At 44.6% G+C, this 19,917-nt stretch overlaps 1 protein-coding gene across 4 annotated transcripts in view; it reads left to right on the forward strand.

Moving 5' to 3' along the window:
* The window catches only part of SGK2 (serum/glucocorticoid regulated kinase 2), a 402,530-nt gene that overhangs the window by 282,452 nt on the left and 100,161 nt on the right, over window positions 1-19,917 (forward strand). The gene's annotated exons all lie outside the window — the stretch shown is intronic.

Genomic DNA, 19,917 nt, shown 5'->3' on the forward strand with positions numbered 1-19,917 from the left:
TGTGTGTGTATATATATATATCTATATATATATATACACACACACACACACACACACACACTAGTAGCATTTGCCACTAGGTAGTTCTAGCGGGGACCTGGCTTCTGTAGAAAAAGTGTTTTGTTGTTTTTTGTTTTTTTTTGTTTTGATAATCACTCTGGCATCTTTTGATGAATCTTCACGAAATTTTCCAAAAATATGATGCTCACTTCAGCGTCTGTATGGGAAGTTTCAGGGTGATCTGTTGAGCAGGGGCCAAGAAAAAGGGGGTGTCCCAAAATGCCTTTTTCCACATTTATTTTTCCAAAGGGATTTTGAACAGGAATAGCGGTCGAACCATGGGACGGATTTACACCAAATTTGGCAGAAACCTAGGTCGTGTCCCAGAAAGTGACCTTTTTTATGATTTGGTGTAACTACGTTCAGTGGTTTTCTAGTTACTAAGTGGAAAACAGAAGCAGTACTGTGGTTAGGCGATTAGTTAGCCGCAATCTGTATAGAAAGTTGGGGTCACCGTTTTGTGAACCGGTGCGCGGTCCTGGGGAATGAAAATAGGGTCTGAAAACAATAAAAGGGGTCAGGGTAGTGGTACTCTGACTCCATGGGGGCTATTAATGGGTGTTTGAGAGACCTCTTATTACTTTAAAAAAGATAAAAACATTTTTTGAACCTGATCTTGGAGGTGCCACACCATCCCGGCGCTCAGTGTGGCACCCCCCCAGTCAAATCGCAGTTGAGTCGCGAACCCTGCTGATAAATTAAAAAAAAAAGAAATTATACATTCACACACTTGCTCTCATTTGGGGCACCCACTCACAGACCTACTCATAATGAAATACCCACTCACAGACCCACACAGACACTGACAGACCCACTTAAAGTCCCACTCACACGCTCACTCTCAGACCCACTTATGGATAAACTCACTCATGCACTCTCTCACAGACCTAATCAGACTGTCGGGCATCCTCTCACAACTCCCCTGAGAAACTGACACAGCCACTCACACGCCCACTCAGACCCACACTTACAGACCCACTTACACTCATGCGCCCAGTCACATACCCACTCAAAGACCAACTCAGTCACACAGCCATTCACAGACCCGCTGCCACACCCATTCAGAATCTCACACACACCAACCCTCACACCCAGACACACCCTCACACCCAGAACACACCCTGTCACCCTGTAAAAAGATGGATAAATCCATGAAGCGTAGGTTCGGTTCCTCAATTTATTAGAGAGTAAATACAAAATCCGGGGATACAAACATCCCAACCTCCACTAGCTCGAACATTCGTCCTCGTGCTTACTCACTCGGAACCTTCACAACTCTGGATTCTAAATTCCAACATGAATATAACACATCTCTCTCCTATCCCAATTAACAAAAACAAAATAAAACAAATTAATTTTGCATAGATTACAAAATTTCATAACTAGTTATACAGAAACATCTAAAAGGATCATCAGGTCAACGCATACGACCGCGAAAGCACCGCCAACAGGCTGGCGGTGCTTCCTGGGCCATTCTGACCGTGGCGGTAAAGCCGCGGTCAGAAAAGGGGAACCGGCGGTTTCCCGCCGGTTTTACCCTGGCCCAGGGAATCCGCCATGGCGGCGCTGCTTGCAGCGCCGCCATGGGGATTCCGACCCCCTTCCCGCCATCCCGTTTCTGGCGGTTTCTACCGCCAGGAACAGGATGGCGGGAACGGGTGTTGTGGGGCCCCTGGGGGCCCCTGCACTGCCCATGCCACTGGCATGGGCAGTGCAGGGGCCCCCTAACAGGGCCCCATAATGATTTTCAGTGTCTGCTTTGCAGACACTGAAAATCGCGACGGGTGCCACTGCACCCGACGCACCCCAGCAACTCCGCCGGCTCCATTCGGAGCCGGTTTCATCGTTGCTGGGTCTTTCCCGCTGGGCCGGCGGGCGGCCTTTTGGCAGTCGCCCGCCGGCCCAGCGGGAAAGTCAGAATGACCGCCGCGGTCATTTGACCGCGGTGCGGTCTTTTGGCGGGCAGCGCCCGCCGCCCTCCGGGGTCAGAATGACCCCCATAGTCTTTTAGATGAGAAGGAATTTTGATGGTTCTCTTAGATTTTCTAAGCACTACATCATTTGTAGAATGGGAGATTCTATCTTGCCGTCCTTTGGAGTTTTCCAAGCCTAAAGTGTTACCATAAAACTTGACAACCCTATTCAAGTTCCATATCCGGCCATCTTCAGTTTTCACCACATTGGTGTAAAGTTTCAAGACTTCCATGGGAGATGACAATTTCTTCCCATAACCTTTAAGAAGAGGTTTCCTAATCATGAACCAGTCACCAATACTCACAACAGTCTTTTTCACAGAATTCTTTCTATCATAATTAAGCTTGCTCATTAAAGTTTTCTTTTGTTCTCTACTTTTCCAACTTTCATCAATAGCATTTTTCCTTTTTCCACTCAAAAAATAATTGACCCAATTCGGCTCAAGAATAGTATTGCCTCGTCTACCACGAAATAAGGCAAAAGGTGTTTGTCCAGTAGTGGAATGTGGAGTATGTCTATATAAAGCTACTTTTTTGATTACTTCTTGTTTCCAGTTTAGTTGGCTGTCCTTAGCCATGGTGATTGTTTCTTTAATGACACGGTTAAACCTCTCAACTAAACCATTACATTCAGGATGATATGAAGCACACAACTTATGCTTGATACCACACCCTCTAAGAAAGTTTTCCATTTCTTTTGAAATAAGTTGAATACCTTCCTTAGTTATTAAGTCTTTGAGAAATCCCATCACCTTCTCAGTTTCTAAGCCCTTGGTGAAACAGACCTCAGGCCATCTAGAATACATGTCCATGACTACAATGATATAATCGGCTGAACTCTCACCATGTGTAGGACTCAAGTTGTCTAAAGCTATAATCTCCCATGGTCCCTTAGGTTTGTTCCTTATTACCATAGGCTGTACTCCAGGTTTCATGGCGTTTTCACTTACAGCACACTGCACACACTCCTGAACAACCCTCTCGACTTGAGTATCCATGCCGGGCCACCAGTAAGATGATCATAATCTTTCTTTAGTTTTGGAAATGCTCATATGACTGCTATGTGCATGATCAATCAACTGATTTCTGACACTAGAAGGAGGTATTAACCTTGTACCTCTAAGTAGCAAGTCACGATCTACTGCCAATTGATCTTTCACACTCCAGAACTCCCTACATCCTGCACTACCTTGTACTTTACTTCTCCATCCTGATTGTAACAACTTCACGACCTCCTGTAAAACACTGCCAGATTTAGTTTCTTCACGCCACCTTTATTCAGAAATAGTTTCATAATCTACTTCACACACTCTTTCAAACTGTCCCAAGTCTTCAGACTCGTTCGGATCTGAAAGTGACGGTGACACTAATCTAGATAACACATTGGCTGAGTAGTTGTCAGATCCGGGGACATACTTTACAACATAATCATACTCTTGCAAAGCTATAATCCATTTGGTGATTCTGCTCGATACAGCTTCTATACCTTTAGAATTAAAAACTTTGCATAAAGGTTTATGGTCTGTTTTAACCACAAAAGGTCTTCCCCACAAGAAATTCTTTAACTTCTTAATAGCCCAATATACCGCAAAAGCCTCTCTTTCTATTACTGAATACTTAGTTTCAGCTCCCTTTAAACTTTTGGAAATAAAAGCAAGTGTTCTCAGGACAACATACACCCTGTTGTAGCACCACCCCCAAACCTTTCCCACTAGCATCAGTCGTCAATATAGATTGCAAAGCAGGATCAAAATTCTTTAGCTTAGGAGCATTGCATAAACTGTTTTTTTAATGCAATAAATTGCTTCTCACAATCTTCACTCCATGTAAATTCCTTACCCTTTCTCAACAACAGTCTCATATTAAAACAGGAGCTAGCAAAATCCTTAATAAATTTATTGTAATATTCTGCCATTCCCAGAAACCGCATTAGCTCCTCTTTGGAAGTGGGAGAAGTTAAACCTCGAATGGTGTCAACAAGATCCTTCTTTGGTATCAATCCGCCTCCAGTAATGGTATGACCTAAGTAATCAATTGTCTCAACAGTAAATTTGCACTTTTCAGCCTTAATGGTTAAACCATATTCAGAAATTTTACTTAAGACCTTCCTGAGAATTTCATTGTGTTCAAGATTATCTTTGCCATAAACTAAAATATCATCTTGGTAAACACAGATGCCACGGATACCTCTCAATATTCTTTCCATGGCCCTCTGGAGACAGATGCAGAAGAGATAAAACCGAAAGGTAGACGGATTAATCTATACGTTCCAAAAGGAGTAATAAATGCTGTCAAACTCCTGCAAGATTCATCCAATGTTATTTGGTGATAGGCTGAGGTTAGATCGATGGTGGAAAAAACTTTGGCACCAACACCATAGCTAACAATTCAGAAATGTTGGGAAGAGGATATTTGTCCACCATCACACTTTTGTTAAGCCTCCGAAGATCTACCCAAAGCCTAATATTACCATTAGAGTTTTTGGCTATGACAATGGGAGACAACCAATCTGTTCCCTCCACTTCCTCAATCACACCTTGATCTTTCAATTTCCCAAGTTCAGAGCGTAATTCATCCCTCACTGCAAAGAGGATATTCCTCACCTTGCTGCAGAAAGGCACAGCACCCGGAAGCAATTTGATCTTATGCGAGTCCCCTTTCATACACCCTATTTTCTCACTGAAGACTTTACCAAACTCTTTGTGCAATTCTTCTGAAAGATCAGTGGTGGACATTATACCTCACTCATTGGAATTCTGTAGTTGTTTTACTATAATGGGAGGAGAACTATTAGGATCAAGCATTACTCCCAGATCTTTCTGATGCCACCAGCTTATAATACTATCTCCTTTTTTGGAAACATGGATTTTCCCTTTAGTGTAACGTTGGTCTTATTCAATTAACCCAACAAAATACCCATGCAAATCTATTGGCTCACCACCATAACCACACGGCGTGATATCAGGTCTTAACAAATTGACCCTTCCCTTTAACTCATTCTGATAAAATGCGCTGGAGACTATTGAGATCTTAGCGCCAGAATCAAAAAGTACTTTTGTTTTCTTTCCTTCTACAGTAATGTAATCTAGAGGACCACCCAAACTACTATTTGAAACTTGTAGTACTATTTGGCCACACGCAAAGTCAGAATCATCATTGATAGCTTCTGAATGGTCATCAATAACACTTACTGTTTGTTTAGATTTTTTTAGATTACAAACAGTCGAAAAGTGTCCCTTCTTCTTGCAAAATAGACAAGAGCTGTTAACAGCTGGACAAAGTTTACTATTTGCAAGGTGACCCTCTTTGCCGCATCTATAACATTTCTTTCTGTTGGAAGTACAAGTTGTTTCTTTGTTAGAAAACCTGTTAACTTTAGACTTACTACCTCCAACCACACTAACAACCTTAGAATCACTGTTTTTCACAACTTCGACACATTTAAGAGAATGTTTAATCCTCTTACCAAGCGATATAACTTGATCAATTTGAGGATCATCTAATAACCACAATTCGTCACGTACCTTATCAGTATTGCAACCCAGCATAAATTGGTCACAAATTCTCTCTTCCAAAGATGATCCAAACTTACATGTTGATGCTAAACATCTCAATTCTGTAATGTAGTTTTCAACAGATTCACCCTCGGCCTGTTGTCTTTTGCCAAAGTATTACCTTTCCAAGATAGTGCTAACCTTAGGTAAATAATGAAGATCTAACTTACTAATGCATGTTTCATATTCATTAAGATTGATTGCCTCACTATCTGGAAGGTCGGGAAGATGATCAAAAATGTCTTGACCCTCTTCTCCCAAACAGTGAAGCAATAAAGCAGTTCTTCTTTCATTACTCAAAGAGGTACCACACACCCTGGAGTATCTTTTGAAAACTGTCTTCCAGTTTCCCCACTTGATTGGAGGTTTTCCAGGAGTGGAAAGAAAGAAAGGCGAAGATGCAACATTCTGCATTATAATAAGTAGACAGAACAAACTAGTATTCACAGCGCTAATACTTGTACAAATGGTCTGAGAGTAAAGCAGATGCCATGTAACAGCTAACACCAATAGAAATTAATAGAAACGTCCAGTAAGTTGTATATATAGCATAAAGTTTAGTACACAGTGGGAACTAGACTAAATATTAACTCTAGAGGAAGTGTTGTTAGAAACAATTAATTACTGCGTTTGCCAGAAACAGCACTTCAAAGTGCTTGTACACAAGTCTTTCAGAAAAGACGGCAGCCTTTCTTTGAAAGAACTCTCTTAAATCAGCTGATGGAGGTGGCAGGGTCTCTTTGGAAGAAAAGCGTCTCTAAGGAAGAATAGTATTGCAGGCACACACACACATGCCTTCCAGGTCAGCTAATAGTGTAAGAAGCGTCTCCCTGAAAGAAAAGCATTGCCAGGAGACCGCAGGGATCCTCCAACAGGAAAACGCTGCTCTCTGATCAGCTGCGGCGAGTAAATGTCCCAGTAGTGGCAGAAGCGTCTCCCTGAAAGAAAGGGTTGCCGGAGACTGCAGGGAACCTCCAAAAGGAAAGCACTGCTCTCCGAACAGCTGCAGCGAGTAAATCCCCCAGTACAGAGATGGCACGTTGTTGAAAAGCCTTTATAAACTTATAGCAGCAGCTTCCGCAACGTCTCTCCGAAGGAAAGGCTTCTCCGGTGATGAGACTTTCAGCAAGAATCGCAGTGATGATCAGCTGATAGTGGCGGTGACAGTAGCGTCTCTCGGAGGAAAGGGTTGCTAAGAGACCGAGAGACGCTTAAGAAAATAACAGCAGGGAACTGCCGGAAAGGACGAGCAGACAAGCTTCTCTTCACTTGGAGAAGAAATAAAGAAACTGTTCACAGTTCTTGAGGCAGGCAACGCCTCGAAATCCAAAGAATGCCCGAAACCGCTAAACGTTGTTCCTTGGGTAAATAAACAACGTCTTGGAGTTGGGATGTTGTCTCACGAAGCGCAGGGTAGTCCAGCTCGTCGCCAGTGTAAAAAGATGGATAAATCCACAAAGCGTAGGTTCAGTTCCTCAATTTATTAGAGAGTAAATACAAAATCCGGAGATACAAACATCCCAACCTCCACTAGCTCTATCGTCCGTCATTCGTTCTCGTGCTTACTCACTCGGAACCTTCTCAACTCTGGATTCTAAATTCCAATATGAATATAACACACCCCTATTCTCACACCCAGAGACCATGCCGTGTGCCCAAAGGCCGCCACGCACAGCCAAAGGCTGTGGGCGGCTGTGGTTTCATAGAAATTCACAGAAAAAACCCAAAGGGTACAGGGAAGTTATAATTAGGAAATAGAATTTAGAAAAACCTAGAAATTCACTTAAAAAAACAAGGGATATAGGAACGTTCTAGTTAGGCTCACATTTTAAACGTACAAAACCATAGAAATTCACCTGTTATGGTAAGTTATTTCTAGGCCCGGTGACCATCATATCCCCGGGGTTATATTAAATATAGATTTAGGGTGCCCACCCTGACCACCACATCCCTGGGGCTACATTAAATAAATGTTCCACCCCCGTGTCTCTAGAAACCACCAACTCCCGGGGCTACTTACTAAAATGTTTGGGGGGGGGTGTCGCACAGATCCCTCCCAGCCCCGGGGACCACCACCTCCCCGGGGCAGTAAATGTCAAATAGTGAGGGGGGGCGCGCATGGACCCCCCCCCCCCCCCCCCCCCCCCCCCCGGGACCACCACCTTTCTGGGCCCATTTTTATGATTTCAAATGGGAGCGGTCATGCACCCCACTCCCTAGGCCGATTTTGGCCCTGAGAACCCGCATCCCTCAGGCCCAACCACATCGCCTGGGTGCCCTGGCCCCACCCAGGGCACCCAGTAGTGTTTAATGGGGACCAGAGGGGAAGCCTGAAGGACTTTGCGGTCCCAGCTGGTTCACCACCTCCTGCAGCAGCCGTCATTGCTCCTGCATGTAGGTAGCTGCTCGAACTGCAGCTGTCTGCATGCGAGAGCAATGTTTTCATCTCTTTCCTTGCCCACATGGCAGCAGGCAGGGAAAGAGATGAACACTCCGTTCCCAACAAGCAGTAGCAGTTTTAATGCTCCCGTTTGCTGGGGACAGCATTAGGTTTGCTTAGCGGGAGCTGTCTGCTCCCACCAAGCAAAAGTAAACAGCTACCTCCACGGGTGGGCACCTTGGGAAGTAGCAGATACTGACACAGAGGGGTGGCAGTCCTCAGGGCCATGTATGGCTCCAGGAATGGGGGGTGGGGGGGGCATGCGGCCCCCTCCTTTTCAAAATTTATATTTGGACCCTCTCGTTATTTGATATTGTAGCCCTGGGGAGGTGGCGGTCCCCTTGGCTCAGGGAGGGTGTGGGTCCGTGTGACTGCCCCAACACACTTTTTACGTTTGTCCCCAGGGGTTAGTGGTCCCCAGGGCTTTTTGGGTCCAAGTGACACTTCTGCATATTGCAATATTGTAGCCCTGAAGAGATGGTGGTCCCCGTGGCTTTGAGGGTTCCGCACGCCCCCCCCTACATGCTTTACTAATGTAGCCCCCTGGAGAATGGTGTTGGGGGGGAAACGGGGTAGGTCAGAAAGTTGAGGTTGTTTACAAAAGTTGATTTTACATTAAAGTTGTTTCAAGCTGATAAGCAATTAAATGAACCTGTCCTAATAAACTGGCCTTTTATGCTTCGGGAGTGGTGTGTGATTATTACTTGATGAGAGGACCCAGGAGAGCAAAGGCGGAGCCCGTGTCCCGCAGGTCTTTTCGTGTAGTGAGGCAGGCTACTTGTCATGCCATTGATGGGATAGGACAGGGGAAGGGGTGGGAGGTAGGAAAAGTTATAAATAGTTAGGGATATTAGGAGTCAGCCTCTCTGACTCACTCTTTCACCTTTAGTCCAGTTAGGAAAGCTTTAGCCAACCACCCAAACCATGCTTTGAGGGCCGGAGTTTAGTTGTTCTCACGCTATGCCACAGTATGACAAGGTCTGTGCAGCTATGCATGCCAAGTGACAGTTTTGGTGGGGATGGTGAGTCAGATGAAGGTATAGTCACTATTCGGGGAAGAGACGCAGAGGAGAGGCGCACAGAGAACGGAAAGACGGTGTGGGGCTTTGGAACAAGACAAGGAAGCTTAATTGGAGGATGTGTGGTACGGTAAGAGAGGGAGAGAATGGAGAGAATGCAAGCAGGGTAGCGAAATAAAGAGTTAAGAATTAAGTCTGAGTATGAGGACCTTGGGAACAGTAGGTACGTCTGGAGAATGGCGTTGAAAAAGAGGGATAGGTCAGACAGTTGAAGTTGTTTACAAAAGTTGATGTTATATTAAAATTGTTTCAAGCTGATAAGCAATTACATGTCCTAATAAAACGGCCTTTTACGCTTCATCATGAGTGGTGTATGATTATTACGCAATGATGCCGTGGAATCGCTGTTTTCCCCAGACACTATGGCTGCGTGTCTTACAGAAAGCAACAATTCAGGTAAAAGTCCCAGTCCTGCCATAAAAGCATTTACATTGGTGCAGAATATTTTAAACATTTCAATAGTATGATCGGTTGGTCACAACTCGCATTTTGTGGAAGATAGGAGCATTTCAATGCATTTCAGGTTAGCATTGTACCGCCTTTTAAATGAAAAAGATACACCTAAATGTTTTGGGCATTTTTCACAATATGTAAATTTTAATGTTCAATGACATGTCTATATTATTGCAAGGTCTAACTGTTATGTCACTTTAAGCTTGTTTTTTTCCTTGAACTTTTAGTTTTTTTTTTTTTTAATAACTTATATTCTTAGTTCCTTACCTAACAAAAGCTAGATCTTATTAAATTGCCTAACTAGAAAGTGTTTTTAACGTATGTATTTTTACCCCCTACATTTTTTTCCAGTGACTTTCTGGGATTTATTATTCACATTTACTTAACTCCCTTACTGAGCATACCTTCTGACCGTGTGCAGTAGGAAGTTGGATGCAGTGCCTAGCCACAGGGCCTGGACCAGCACCCAGTCACTCATTGCAGAGGGTTGGCCATGTGGCCTGTGCCGAAACCACTGCAGGTGGCCAGCCCTTCACTACAATGGATGTGCGTGGGTTGGGATGGGGTGGGTACAGGACCAAAGTTTTTGTCTTTTTTTAATCTGGGTTCTTTTTTCCTAGTTCAACAAAAGTACATGGGTGGGTGGGAGGGGTGCTCTGTTGGTCCTGCAAGACATTGCCTGTGTGCAGTGAGAGAGTAGCGCAGGGCCAATTTTGCTTTCCTATTTTGACCTGTACAATTGCATAGGATCGGTGTACTCTTAATTTGCCACCATATTTCCTACTTTGTACACAAATGCAGGATACCGTGTGTTGTAATGATGGTTGCATCATCTCTCTTAAAGTTGCGGCCAACTAATCAGCACAGTCCGTACCATACAAAGACAGCTGACTGCTAATAAAAACCCTTTGGCCAATTAGGATGCCTTATTAATTGGGGACCAACTCTCCAGGTATCTATTTTCTGATTATTTTCTGAAAAACGGCTTAACATATTTACACCAAATTAAAAAAACTAATAATAATAATCTTTGAGAGTAAAGAGCTAGCTTTTGCAAAATCTGGTGTACTTCTGTTCAGCAATTTCATTCTGTTTCAGTATCTAAATTTGCGATGGGAAATGACATTGGGAAAATGCATTTTGGGAAGCCCCTTTTTCTCAGCCCCTGGTTGATGGATCACCCTGAAACTTTCCAGGAAGGACCTGAAGTGGTTGACTTTTTTGGAAACTTTCGTAATGATTCATTAATGCGCTGAAGTCATCAAAACTAAAATACACTTTTCCTTAGGAAATCTGACCTAAGCATAACTATATAATGGTGACCAGAAGTGAGAGAGAGAGAGAGTTGTTGCCTATAGGTAGTTATAGTTTGGACCTAGTTTCCATACAAAAGTGTTTTTTTGACTTGTCTGTATCTTTGGCACCATTTGAGGAATCTTCAAAAAAAATTCCTAAAAAGTGCCCTCTAGGGTATTGTTGTGCATGGAAAATTTCAAGATGATCCGTCAAGTGGGAGCTGAGGGAAAAAAGGGGGGGGATGGTCAAAAAGTGTGTTTCCCATCTTAATTCTCATGGACTATTTAGACCAATCTGCAGCCCGAACCACTCGGCAAAAATATACCAAATTTGGCAAAAAAAGTACCTTTTGGTCCACAGATAACGCTTTTTAAAATTGGTGTTTAATAAGTTCAGTAGTTTGACATAATAAAGGAAAAGAAATGTTTATCCAGGGCCACCGATTCAGGGAGATCTCCTGCTGTGATATGAATGGCTGCCAACACTTCAAACAATAAGTATTGGCAGCAGTTTTGGGAACCTGCTTCAGCCAAGTACCCCAAAACAAAAAACATTAAAAGATAAGAAAAGGAGCAGGGTATTTATACCATAACCCATTAGTCTTGGTCAATTCCCCCCCCCTCACACCTCCAGGACTCTGCCAGGACTAAAGTATATATATATTTTTTTTTAATCTCATTCGCCAAAAGTACCAACTGTTCCCCAAGACCTCATACTGACTTCATTCTTACCTCGTTCATTCCACACCCTGCTTGCGTTCCCCATACTCTCTCTCTCTCTCTCTCTCTTACCACACATTCTCCAATGAAGCATCTTTATTATGTTCCAAAACCCCACACTGTCTTTCCGTCCTCTGTGCTCCCCTTTCTCCCCACTCCAGCCACCTCCCTCAACATCCCCCTGGATACGCCTACATCTAGGTCACCATCCCCTCAGAATTGCCACCACCCAGGAAAACCCTGGAGAGCGTTTTCTTGCCCCCCTCGATCAACATTCCTTGTGCGTTTCACTCACCTCAGCACTAAAACTTCTTGTTCTATAGCTTCCCTACCATGTCACATAATTCCATCATGTAATGCGCATTTACAAACTGCAATAAATGCAGCCCATCAGCTTGAAACAAGAACTGCTCTTTCTCCTTAATACCCCTGTGTGCAGTCACCTCAATAGCCACTGACATACAGAAAACCCTCTTAGCTCTGTTTAGCATCTTCTGAGCTTTGTCAATTGCCACATGTTTTAGTGCTCCTCTCAACTGCCTCCTGGCCACAAACTCTGTCCATATCAGACATGTCCCTTCGAACTGCCTCTTAGTTAACTGTAAGTCCTTTCTCATGTGTTGCAACAGCATCAAACTGGACAGTTTTACCTGATCAGTCTCCCCCAAGTGAGCATGTCGAGGTAGTCCTTCTGAGGCACCAACGTAGCCATAAAAGGCAAGAGATTACCCCATCTCATCCCACACTAACCCCGCCATATCCCTTCATGTATGCCACTGGACAGTACAAGGTTTTTGCCATAAATCTGCTGATCCGCATGCTTTGCCACACACCGCACAAAACAATGTCCTACTCTCCATGTCACCGTCTTAGTCCTCCACTTCCAGCCGCACACCCTGCAGTGACAAACAATTCCTTACTAGGTGGTCACATACTTAGAAAATAACCACCACCCCGAGAACCCCCAGAACACATCACTTCTGCACATAGCACTCCTAATATCCTCCTGATCCTTCCCTAATCCCACCCCAGCTGTGCCACCACAGTGGCTGCCTCAGTCCTGAAAGAGTGTGTCCCTTACCGAGACAGGTCCACCCCCACTCTCCGTAGTGCCAAATGTAAAACTGCCAGCAACTGAAAAGCTGTAACTCTTTCCTCCTGTGTGACAAAATACCTCTCCCTGCAGCACCCCGGCCAGTACTGGAAACTTCTCTGTTCCTGTAACAGGCAAGCTTCTGCCCAGTTGCCTTCTCTCAGCCAAACCCATTTCCCCCTTCCCATCTGATCTTTGAACTCCTCAGCCATAACTGTGACTGCTCCAGAAGCACCTTTTTCTATAACACTCCTAACTGCCGTGCTGCTCCCAACAAATATGAAACCCTTGAACGCTCCAAAAAGCATTCATAATAGCATTCATAGCCAAACATTCGCAACCTCAGAAGAATCGTAGAACACCAAGGCAAAACCTCAAAAATACTCAGTAACAATTTAAATGTTAAAGCTTCACGGATCCTAAAGACTTTGTCCCTCTCCTTACCTCATCCCTTTAGAATCCACCCCTAAAAAATCACCATGCACAGAGTCAAGACCCCAAAACAATTTATCATAAAACAAAATGCCAGCCAATTTCCCTGTTATGGTTGTAGGCGATAAGCCCTTCTCAGTTGAATACAAAACAAAACTTATCACTCTCCCTTCCTTCGTCCCTCGCTCCTGCATTGTATTCTGCTGTGAGCTGTGCTCAAAAAAACGTAAATTCCCTCCAGGCTAGCTTGTATCTCTTTTGCGTTGAGTCTGCTAAAGATTTTTCAACGAAGACTGTGACTCTCACTCCCCCACACCCAGATGTCTTGTTTTAACTGCGTTTTCCTGTCCTGCACTCCCGGAGCCAGCATGAGAAATCTCTGCCACTGTGACGAAGATAGTGTATCGGCTATATTTTTGGTCACACCAGCACATACTTTGCCTGAAAATCAAAAAAACAATGTTCAGCTGCCTCTCAATGTGGATGTCTTCTAAGTCCACTACTGTCCTGTTGTCCTCATTGAACATCACCATTCTGATGGCCATCTCTTCCCCCACCACCAGCACCACTGCCAACGGAAAGAATTCCAGAAAAGCAGTGCTCCCCCCCTCCCCGTTTCAATCAATGCTGCATTTTCTTCCCTGCACACCATCTCCTATTCCAGAAAAGACGAAAACCATGAGTGCTAGCCACATGTGCTAAATCATGTTGTCTACCTGGAACGGCATAGAGACCGTATTGAAGCTCTCCAGAGAAGTCTTCCAAATACACAAATTGCCCCCCTCTGCCAGAGAAATCCTTACCTTGTGATGAGGCAAACGCGCCCGCACATATCCATGACAAGCAGCCTGCAAAACCTTGTACTCCCTCTCACCACCCGGCATGCAGAATTCAAGAAATCCAACAGCTTCTGCACCTTTCACAGCTCCCATCATCTCAAACCAATCACCTCATCCAGGAACTGACCTATTTCCAACACGTTTCAGCGTGTTTTCTTTGCCACCAACTCCAAAATATCCAGTTCATTACCCAAAACTGTCAAGACTGCGGTTGGATCTCCTGTCTTCTTGGGGGCGAAAGGAACCCCTACCTCCCTGGCCAACTATTCAGACTGCTGCAGCGCCCAGCCACACTCCTATCGATGACCAAGAAATCATCCCGGTAATGGTAGACCTCTCTATACCCTCTCTTCTTGTAAAAAAATAAATTTGCAAAAAGGTGCTAAAAAAAAAAAAAATAGCACATGCAATGGCACAGCCCATAGGCAATACCCTGTCCACATAGCTAGCCCCATCAAATTGCATGCATAGAAATGAAAAATCCTCAGGATGGATGGACAGGAGCTGAAAGACTGACTTTATCACATTCAGCCAACTCTGCTCCTGTCCAGTTGCGGCACACAAGCCCTACTGCATCATCCACCGATGCAGACACCATATTTATGCCCTCTGCTGCAAAGAAAACATTAGCGGAATCACCTTCCAACCATGACAAATGATGGATCATTCTGAACCCTCTCTCTCGGAAACCCCACTCAGTCTTCACCAATGTCTTCACCCCTGTAGCTATGGCTTCAACACCACTACTTTGACCGGTGTAGGTGCCCTTGTGTCCAGCCTGTACCTGATGTCCCCTGATGTCCCTTCCCTTTAGATGCCCTCCACTGGAATCCCCTTCCAACCATGACAAATGATGGATCATTCTGAACTCCCCCTCGGTCTTCTTGGGAACTACCCCTGGGGGATATAATCAAGCTTGGCATGGGTGAATAAACGGGCCAACCACTCTCTCCTCCTCAGCCTTCTTCACCATCTTCACTGCCACCACCTTCAGTAAGGTCTTCGCCGATTGCAAATGTTCTGACCCCCTACATCTTCACAGCTCTTGAGAACCCTCTCTGAAACCCGACCAGTCTTCACCAAAGTTTTCACCCCTGTAGCTATGGCTCCAACACCACTACTTTGACCGGTGTAGGAGCCCTTGTGTCCAGCCTGTGCCTGATGTCCCTTCCCTTTAGATGCCCTCCACTGTTCCCAGGGGCTAGCCACAGTGTGATATGGGGTGCCTTCCCCCACACTTTGAGCCCTCATGCCTGAATTTACACAGCTGGTGGGAGCCAATATCCTTATTCAAATTCCAGCATGCCCCCACATTGGTTCCAGTACCTTTGTGCATGTTCCCTCCCCTCTGCTGTGTGGGGCGGTACTGTAAGGGCTGATAAATAGCGAGAAGGCTGCTGGCTATGTGTGTAGGCACAGGAGGATGTGTGGATGACATTCACTGCAACCACAGCTCAGGATCTATGTCCCCCCCAAGTTTTCTCAGGATTGATACTGACTGTAGACCAGTACTCTTCATCATAGCTAAGCCATGCATCACCCCCAAAATGCATCTGCACCTTCCGTATAATATCCACCTATTTGAAAAGCAAAATCACACTGTCTCCATGTTTCTCATAGTAGATATAGGCATAAATCAAGAAAGAAGACTTCTAGTTCCCCGTGTTATTGGGCACCTTTGGCCGTCGGGCCAGTTTCCCATCCCTCCTCCTCGGAGCCCTCCCTCTCTTGAATGTCCCTATGCAGTAGTTTGAAGACATTCACATACTTCATTCAGATCAAGAAAGCTTTATTTGTTTAGAATATAACAACTATAAAAGCATGCATCACAATAAACACACAAAAGGAATAAAGCATACAATGGTTAAAATTGGTAAGAAAAACAATACAAGACCATCAGTTCATAGGGTCAAGTAAGACAGTCAATCCCTCATTGAATCCCTTGAACGCACAGCTGATTAAAAAAAAATTAGCAACATGGAAAAACAATACCTTCTGAAAGAATTTGCAAAAATAAGAGGTGGGCGAACCTGTTTAAAACCTTGTTCTTTGAGCAGGGGGGTTAGATATGCCTTCCTCAGGCATCATAATTTTTACAAAAAAGATTAAAAAAAACATATTGTCCTGCTGAGATCTTTGTTCACAGCCGCAGGATGCTAGAGAAAGAAATTCATGCCACCCCCGGGGAAATGCTAATAACTGTGACAACAGCTTCAGCCTAAATCATGTTGGCAGATAACATACATGTCTAGAAGTTACCATTGTAAGAAGGGGCTCTCTAAATAAATTTGTTTTCAACAGTAAATACTTCTGCCCAAGACCTTCTGTACACCCTCCTATTCTCTAGCTAACATTTTCTTTCTTAAAAAGTTACTCTACACCGCCACAACCTGCTTTTACACTTTTATCAGGACTAATAAAAAGTTCACAACACCCAAGGTCCTGAAACTCCTTTTTATTATGCTTAAACCAGGGAATTTGCATTGCATGTTCAAGGGACAAACCATCTTCCAATCTCTACCTGTTCAATTGAGCTCCTTTAGTCCACAGGTCAACCCATCATAAAAGGGGACGGAGGGTGATAGTGTCAGTAATAAAGCTAGGCCCAGTTCTTCCTGTACTATGTAGGAAGGGGTACTCTGAGGGACACAAAGTATCCAAGACAAAAACTAGTTTTCAGCTACCTTCAGGTGATCATGCTTTACATAGCCCCAGATTTCACTCCCTTAGGTTACTTTAGAAACCGTTTTAGCTCAATAAACTTGTAAGAGGGCTCTAACCGGCTGCCTTCCCAGTATGTAAGTACATCCAGACTGCCGCTTTGGACCTGTTAACATCAGACCCCTTTCAAGAGAGCAAGTTTGGTTATTTTAAATTGGCATCAAACGAAACCTAAATAAGGAAAGGCTTTAACCTGCACAAAAGCACAAGACCCCATTTTATAAGGCAATGTTTTAATATTTCTTTGGCCCACCACCATAATGTGTGACTTACTGATTTTAATGCTAAGGTCCAGTTTAGCATTTGTAAGTCCTTACAGGCCCTAGTCCATTTTAGCCATTAAGACGTCGTCTGCATAGAGCAGAGCAGGTAAGACCCAGAGTGGTAATCTATACCCTCTCCCACTAACCTGCTCAAGTTTGTTTATATACACAGTGAATAAAAAGGGGGCCAGTATGCACCCCTGCCTGACATCTGCAAGATTTTAAATTGTTCTGTGCAAAAAGTGTCTGAGGTGTATCTGACTGCACCCTCAGTTTTAGCGTGGTGATCCCTCAAGAAGTAAAAAATAGTCGTATCAGTCCCCATATCCAAAAAAAGTCTCCATAATTTGTCTCAATTAACCAGGTCGAAGGCTGAGGTTAAGTCTATAAAGGCTAACTGGATGGAACTTTTGCAGGTCACTGTATATTTATTCAGAATTAGAGGTCCAGGCACTGATCAACAGTTGATCTTCCTGGTCTGAAACCATATTGAAGGTCAGACAGTATATTAAACTCCTTGGACCAGTGCCTAAGTCTATCCAATAGTACTCCACCCCCCACCCCAAATCTTTGACGATAGAATCAAGAAGGAAGATAGGTCTATAGCAAGAGAGGCTACCACTGTTCCTCTTTTTGAAGACTGAAATAATAGCAGTAGACCAAGAGGGCCTACCTTTATAGCAGCATTCAGAACGTTGGTCAAGACAGGGGCCCAAGTACCCACATCACTTCGATATAAGTTAGAAGGGATTCCATCGAGGCCAGGTGCTTTGTTTATGGACAGACCCACAATACCCTTTATTACTTCTTCGTGGGTAAATATAAGAAGGGAGACTCCTTCTAGTGGCATACCTGCCTCGCTGTTCACTATACCTGATCCCCCATTGTAAACCTCGCTAAAGTGAGAGACACACCCATCTGCCTCGATGTGATGCAATAAGGCAGGGGTATCATTTTGGGGAGTTTATAACACCCCAAAACTAGGCTCTGGTCCTTAAACATCCCTGGTCGAGCCAATAATTACATATTGCATCTCTTCTCTCATTTGTGCACCACTTTACCACTACTTTATGTTTACAGCCTTACAGTGACATCTAGGTCTTGTCTTGTGGAGACGCCTTAGGTCACATTAAAGTTCTGTTAGTGCTTCTGAGCAACCTTTATCAAACCATTTTGCATCTTCTGTGCCTGCAGAGCCCACCGAACAAGTGAGGGATTCACTAACTTTTCTCGCTATACGGGAAGAAGCATCTACAGCCTTTCAGGGGCTAGAAGGCGCACAGGAAGAGACAAGATTTAGTGAACATTTGGTGAGAAAAGCAAGGTTAAAATGATTTGGAGAAAGTTGCAGCCATCGTAGCCAATTGTCTTGACTAATAGGTGTAAGAGCTCCTCTTTGCCCTCCACATTTCCACTTTATCATCTTACACCAACTAAAGGTGATAAAGTTTGTGTTATGATCACTATATAGGGGCTGCAATTTATAGTGACCTCCAGTATTTGAGAAAAAATACACACATTTTTTCCTAATCCTGTTTTTTGCCTTGTCCGATTTGTGAGAGCCCGAAGGCATTGCTAATCCCATTTAGGGCAGCTTCTTCCTATGCTGACCCCCTTCCTTGTGTTCCTTGCCCTTTTCAGTGTCCGTACTCTTACTAACCTCTTGCCCCTCACTCTGAATTCCTTTATCACATACCCCAGTGCCCTCCTGTGCATTTTTGTGGGTGGGCCATCTGTCCCTCCTCCTGGGCTATGAACCCTTTACCCACCCTCCCACTGACCTGGTGTGTCTCTTCCCCACCATCGTGTCCCCATTGTCCGATAACGACCATCATTCTTTCCTACCTGTTGGCAGTCTGTCCCTGTCCCCTGGGCACGGTGCACCTGCTTGCTGGCCAGCTTGGCGTTGGAGTCTCCTTTGTCCACACTTCACCTTCAAAATCACCATCATTTCCTCCAGTATCTGTGACAGCGGCTCTCTCACTCTGTCCAGGCTGTGTGCCTTACTCCGCAGCATCCTCATCTCTCACCTCACCTTTCTCCAATTCATCATTGTCTTCTCCATAATCCAGCACCATCTCATCTGTGCCGTCCACAACCCATTCACTTTATTTTGGCTGGACATTCACATCACTACCCCCTCTGGGGTGCATCCATGTCATCTGCAGAGTGCCTCACATTGTGTGTCACAACTCACGTGGTGCTTGAGCCTGGAGTCCACTGAACGAGTGACGAGGTTCTTGTTCTTGAACGTCCTGCCTTGGCCCAGGTAGGGGCGACTCTTTCTGGTAGCCACAGTGCTGCAGGCGATAGGAACGCCAAGGGCAGTCCGTGTCCTTCAGAAGTAGTGCTAGAGGGGGAAAAAAAAACTCAAAAAATGAAATTCCTGGAACAAAAGCAAAAATCAATACGTAGAATACAAGACTAAAAATGAACAGGAAAAAACACTGGAACGAAGCGTAACCAGTATCTGACACAAGGGAGAAGGAGCGAAGACACCATCAAAACAGAAAGTGTTGCAGCGCAAGGAGAACAAGAATCACAGCCCTTAAATACCCATAAAACAGGAAGCGACCAGCAGGAAGTGTAAGGACACCATATTGGATAGGTAAAGATACATAGAAAGTAATGGACAAGGGACCATAGTGAGTAGGGAACCAATGCATGCTGGGAAGAGAGGGGGAAAATGGGTAAAAGGAAAAAACATAAAGAGAAGAACAAACGAGGGCGACAGGAAAGAAGGACAACAATAACAGGTGAGTGGGGGAGGGTATTCGGGTTTGCAGGCGCGCCGCGCTAAAAAGAAACGAGGCCCCATGCCCAATTTGGGGCCTCGGATAGTGCAGAGGAGACTGGGGACGCGTCGCGTCTGAGTGCCGCGGCACGACATTGTGTGTTGTGGAAGCCAGAGCCTGCAGCGTGGGTGAGGGCCGCCAGTGACCTCACCCCATTTGCCTCTTCAGACCATCATGCTCAGGTCGTGTGCACCCTGTTG

Source organism: Pleurodeles waltl, chromosome 7 (genome assembly GCF_031143425.1).
Source record: "Pleurodeles waltl isolate 20211129_DDA chromosome 7, aPleWal1.hap1.20221129, whole genome shotgun sequence".
Taxonomy (NCBI): Eukaryota; Metazoa; Chordata; class Amphibia; order Caudata; family Salamandridae; genus Pleurodeles; species Pleurodeles waltl.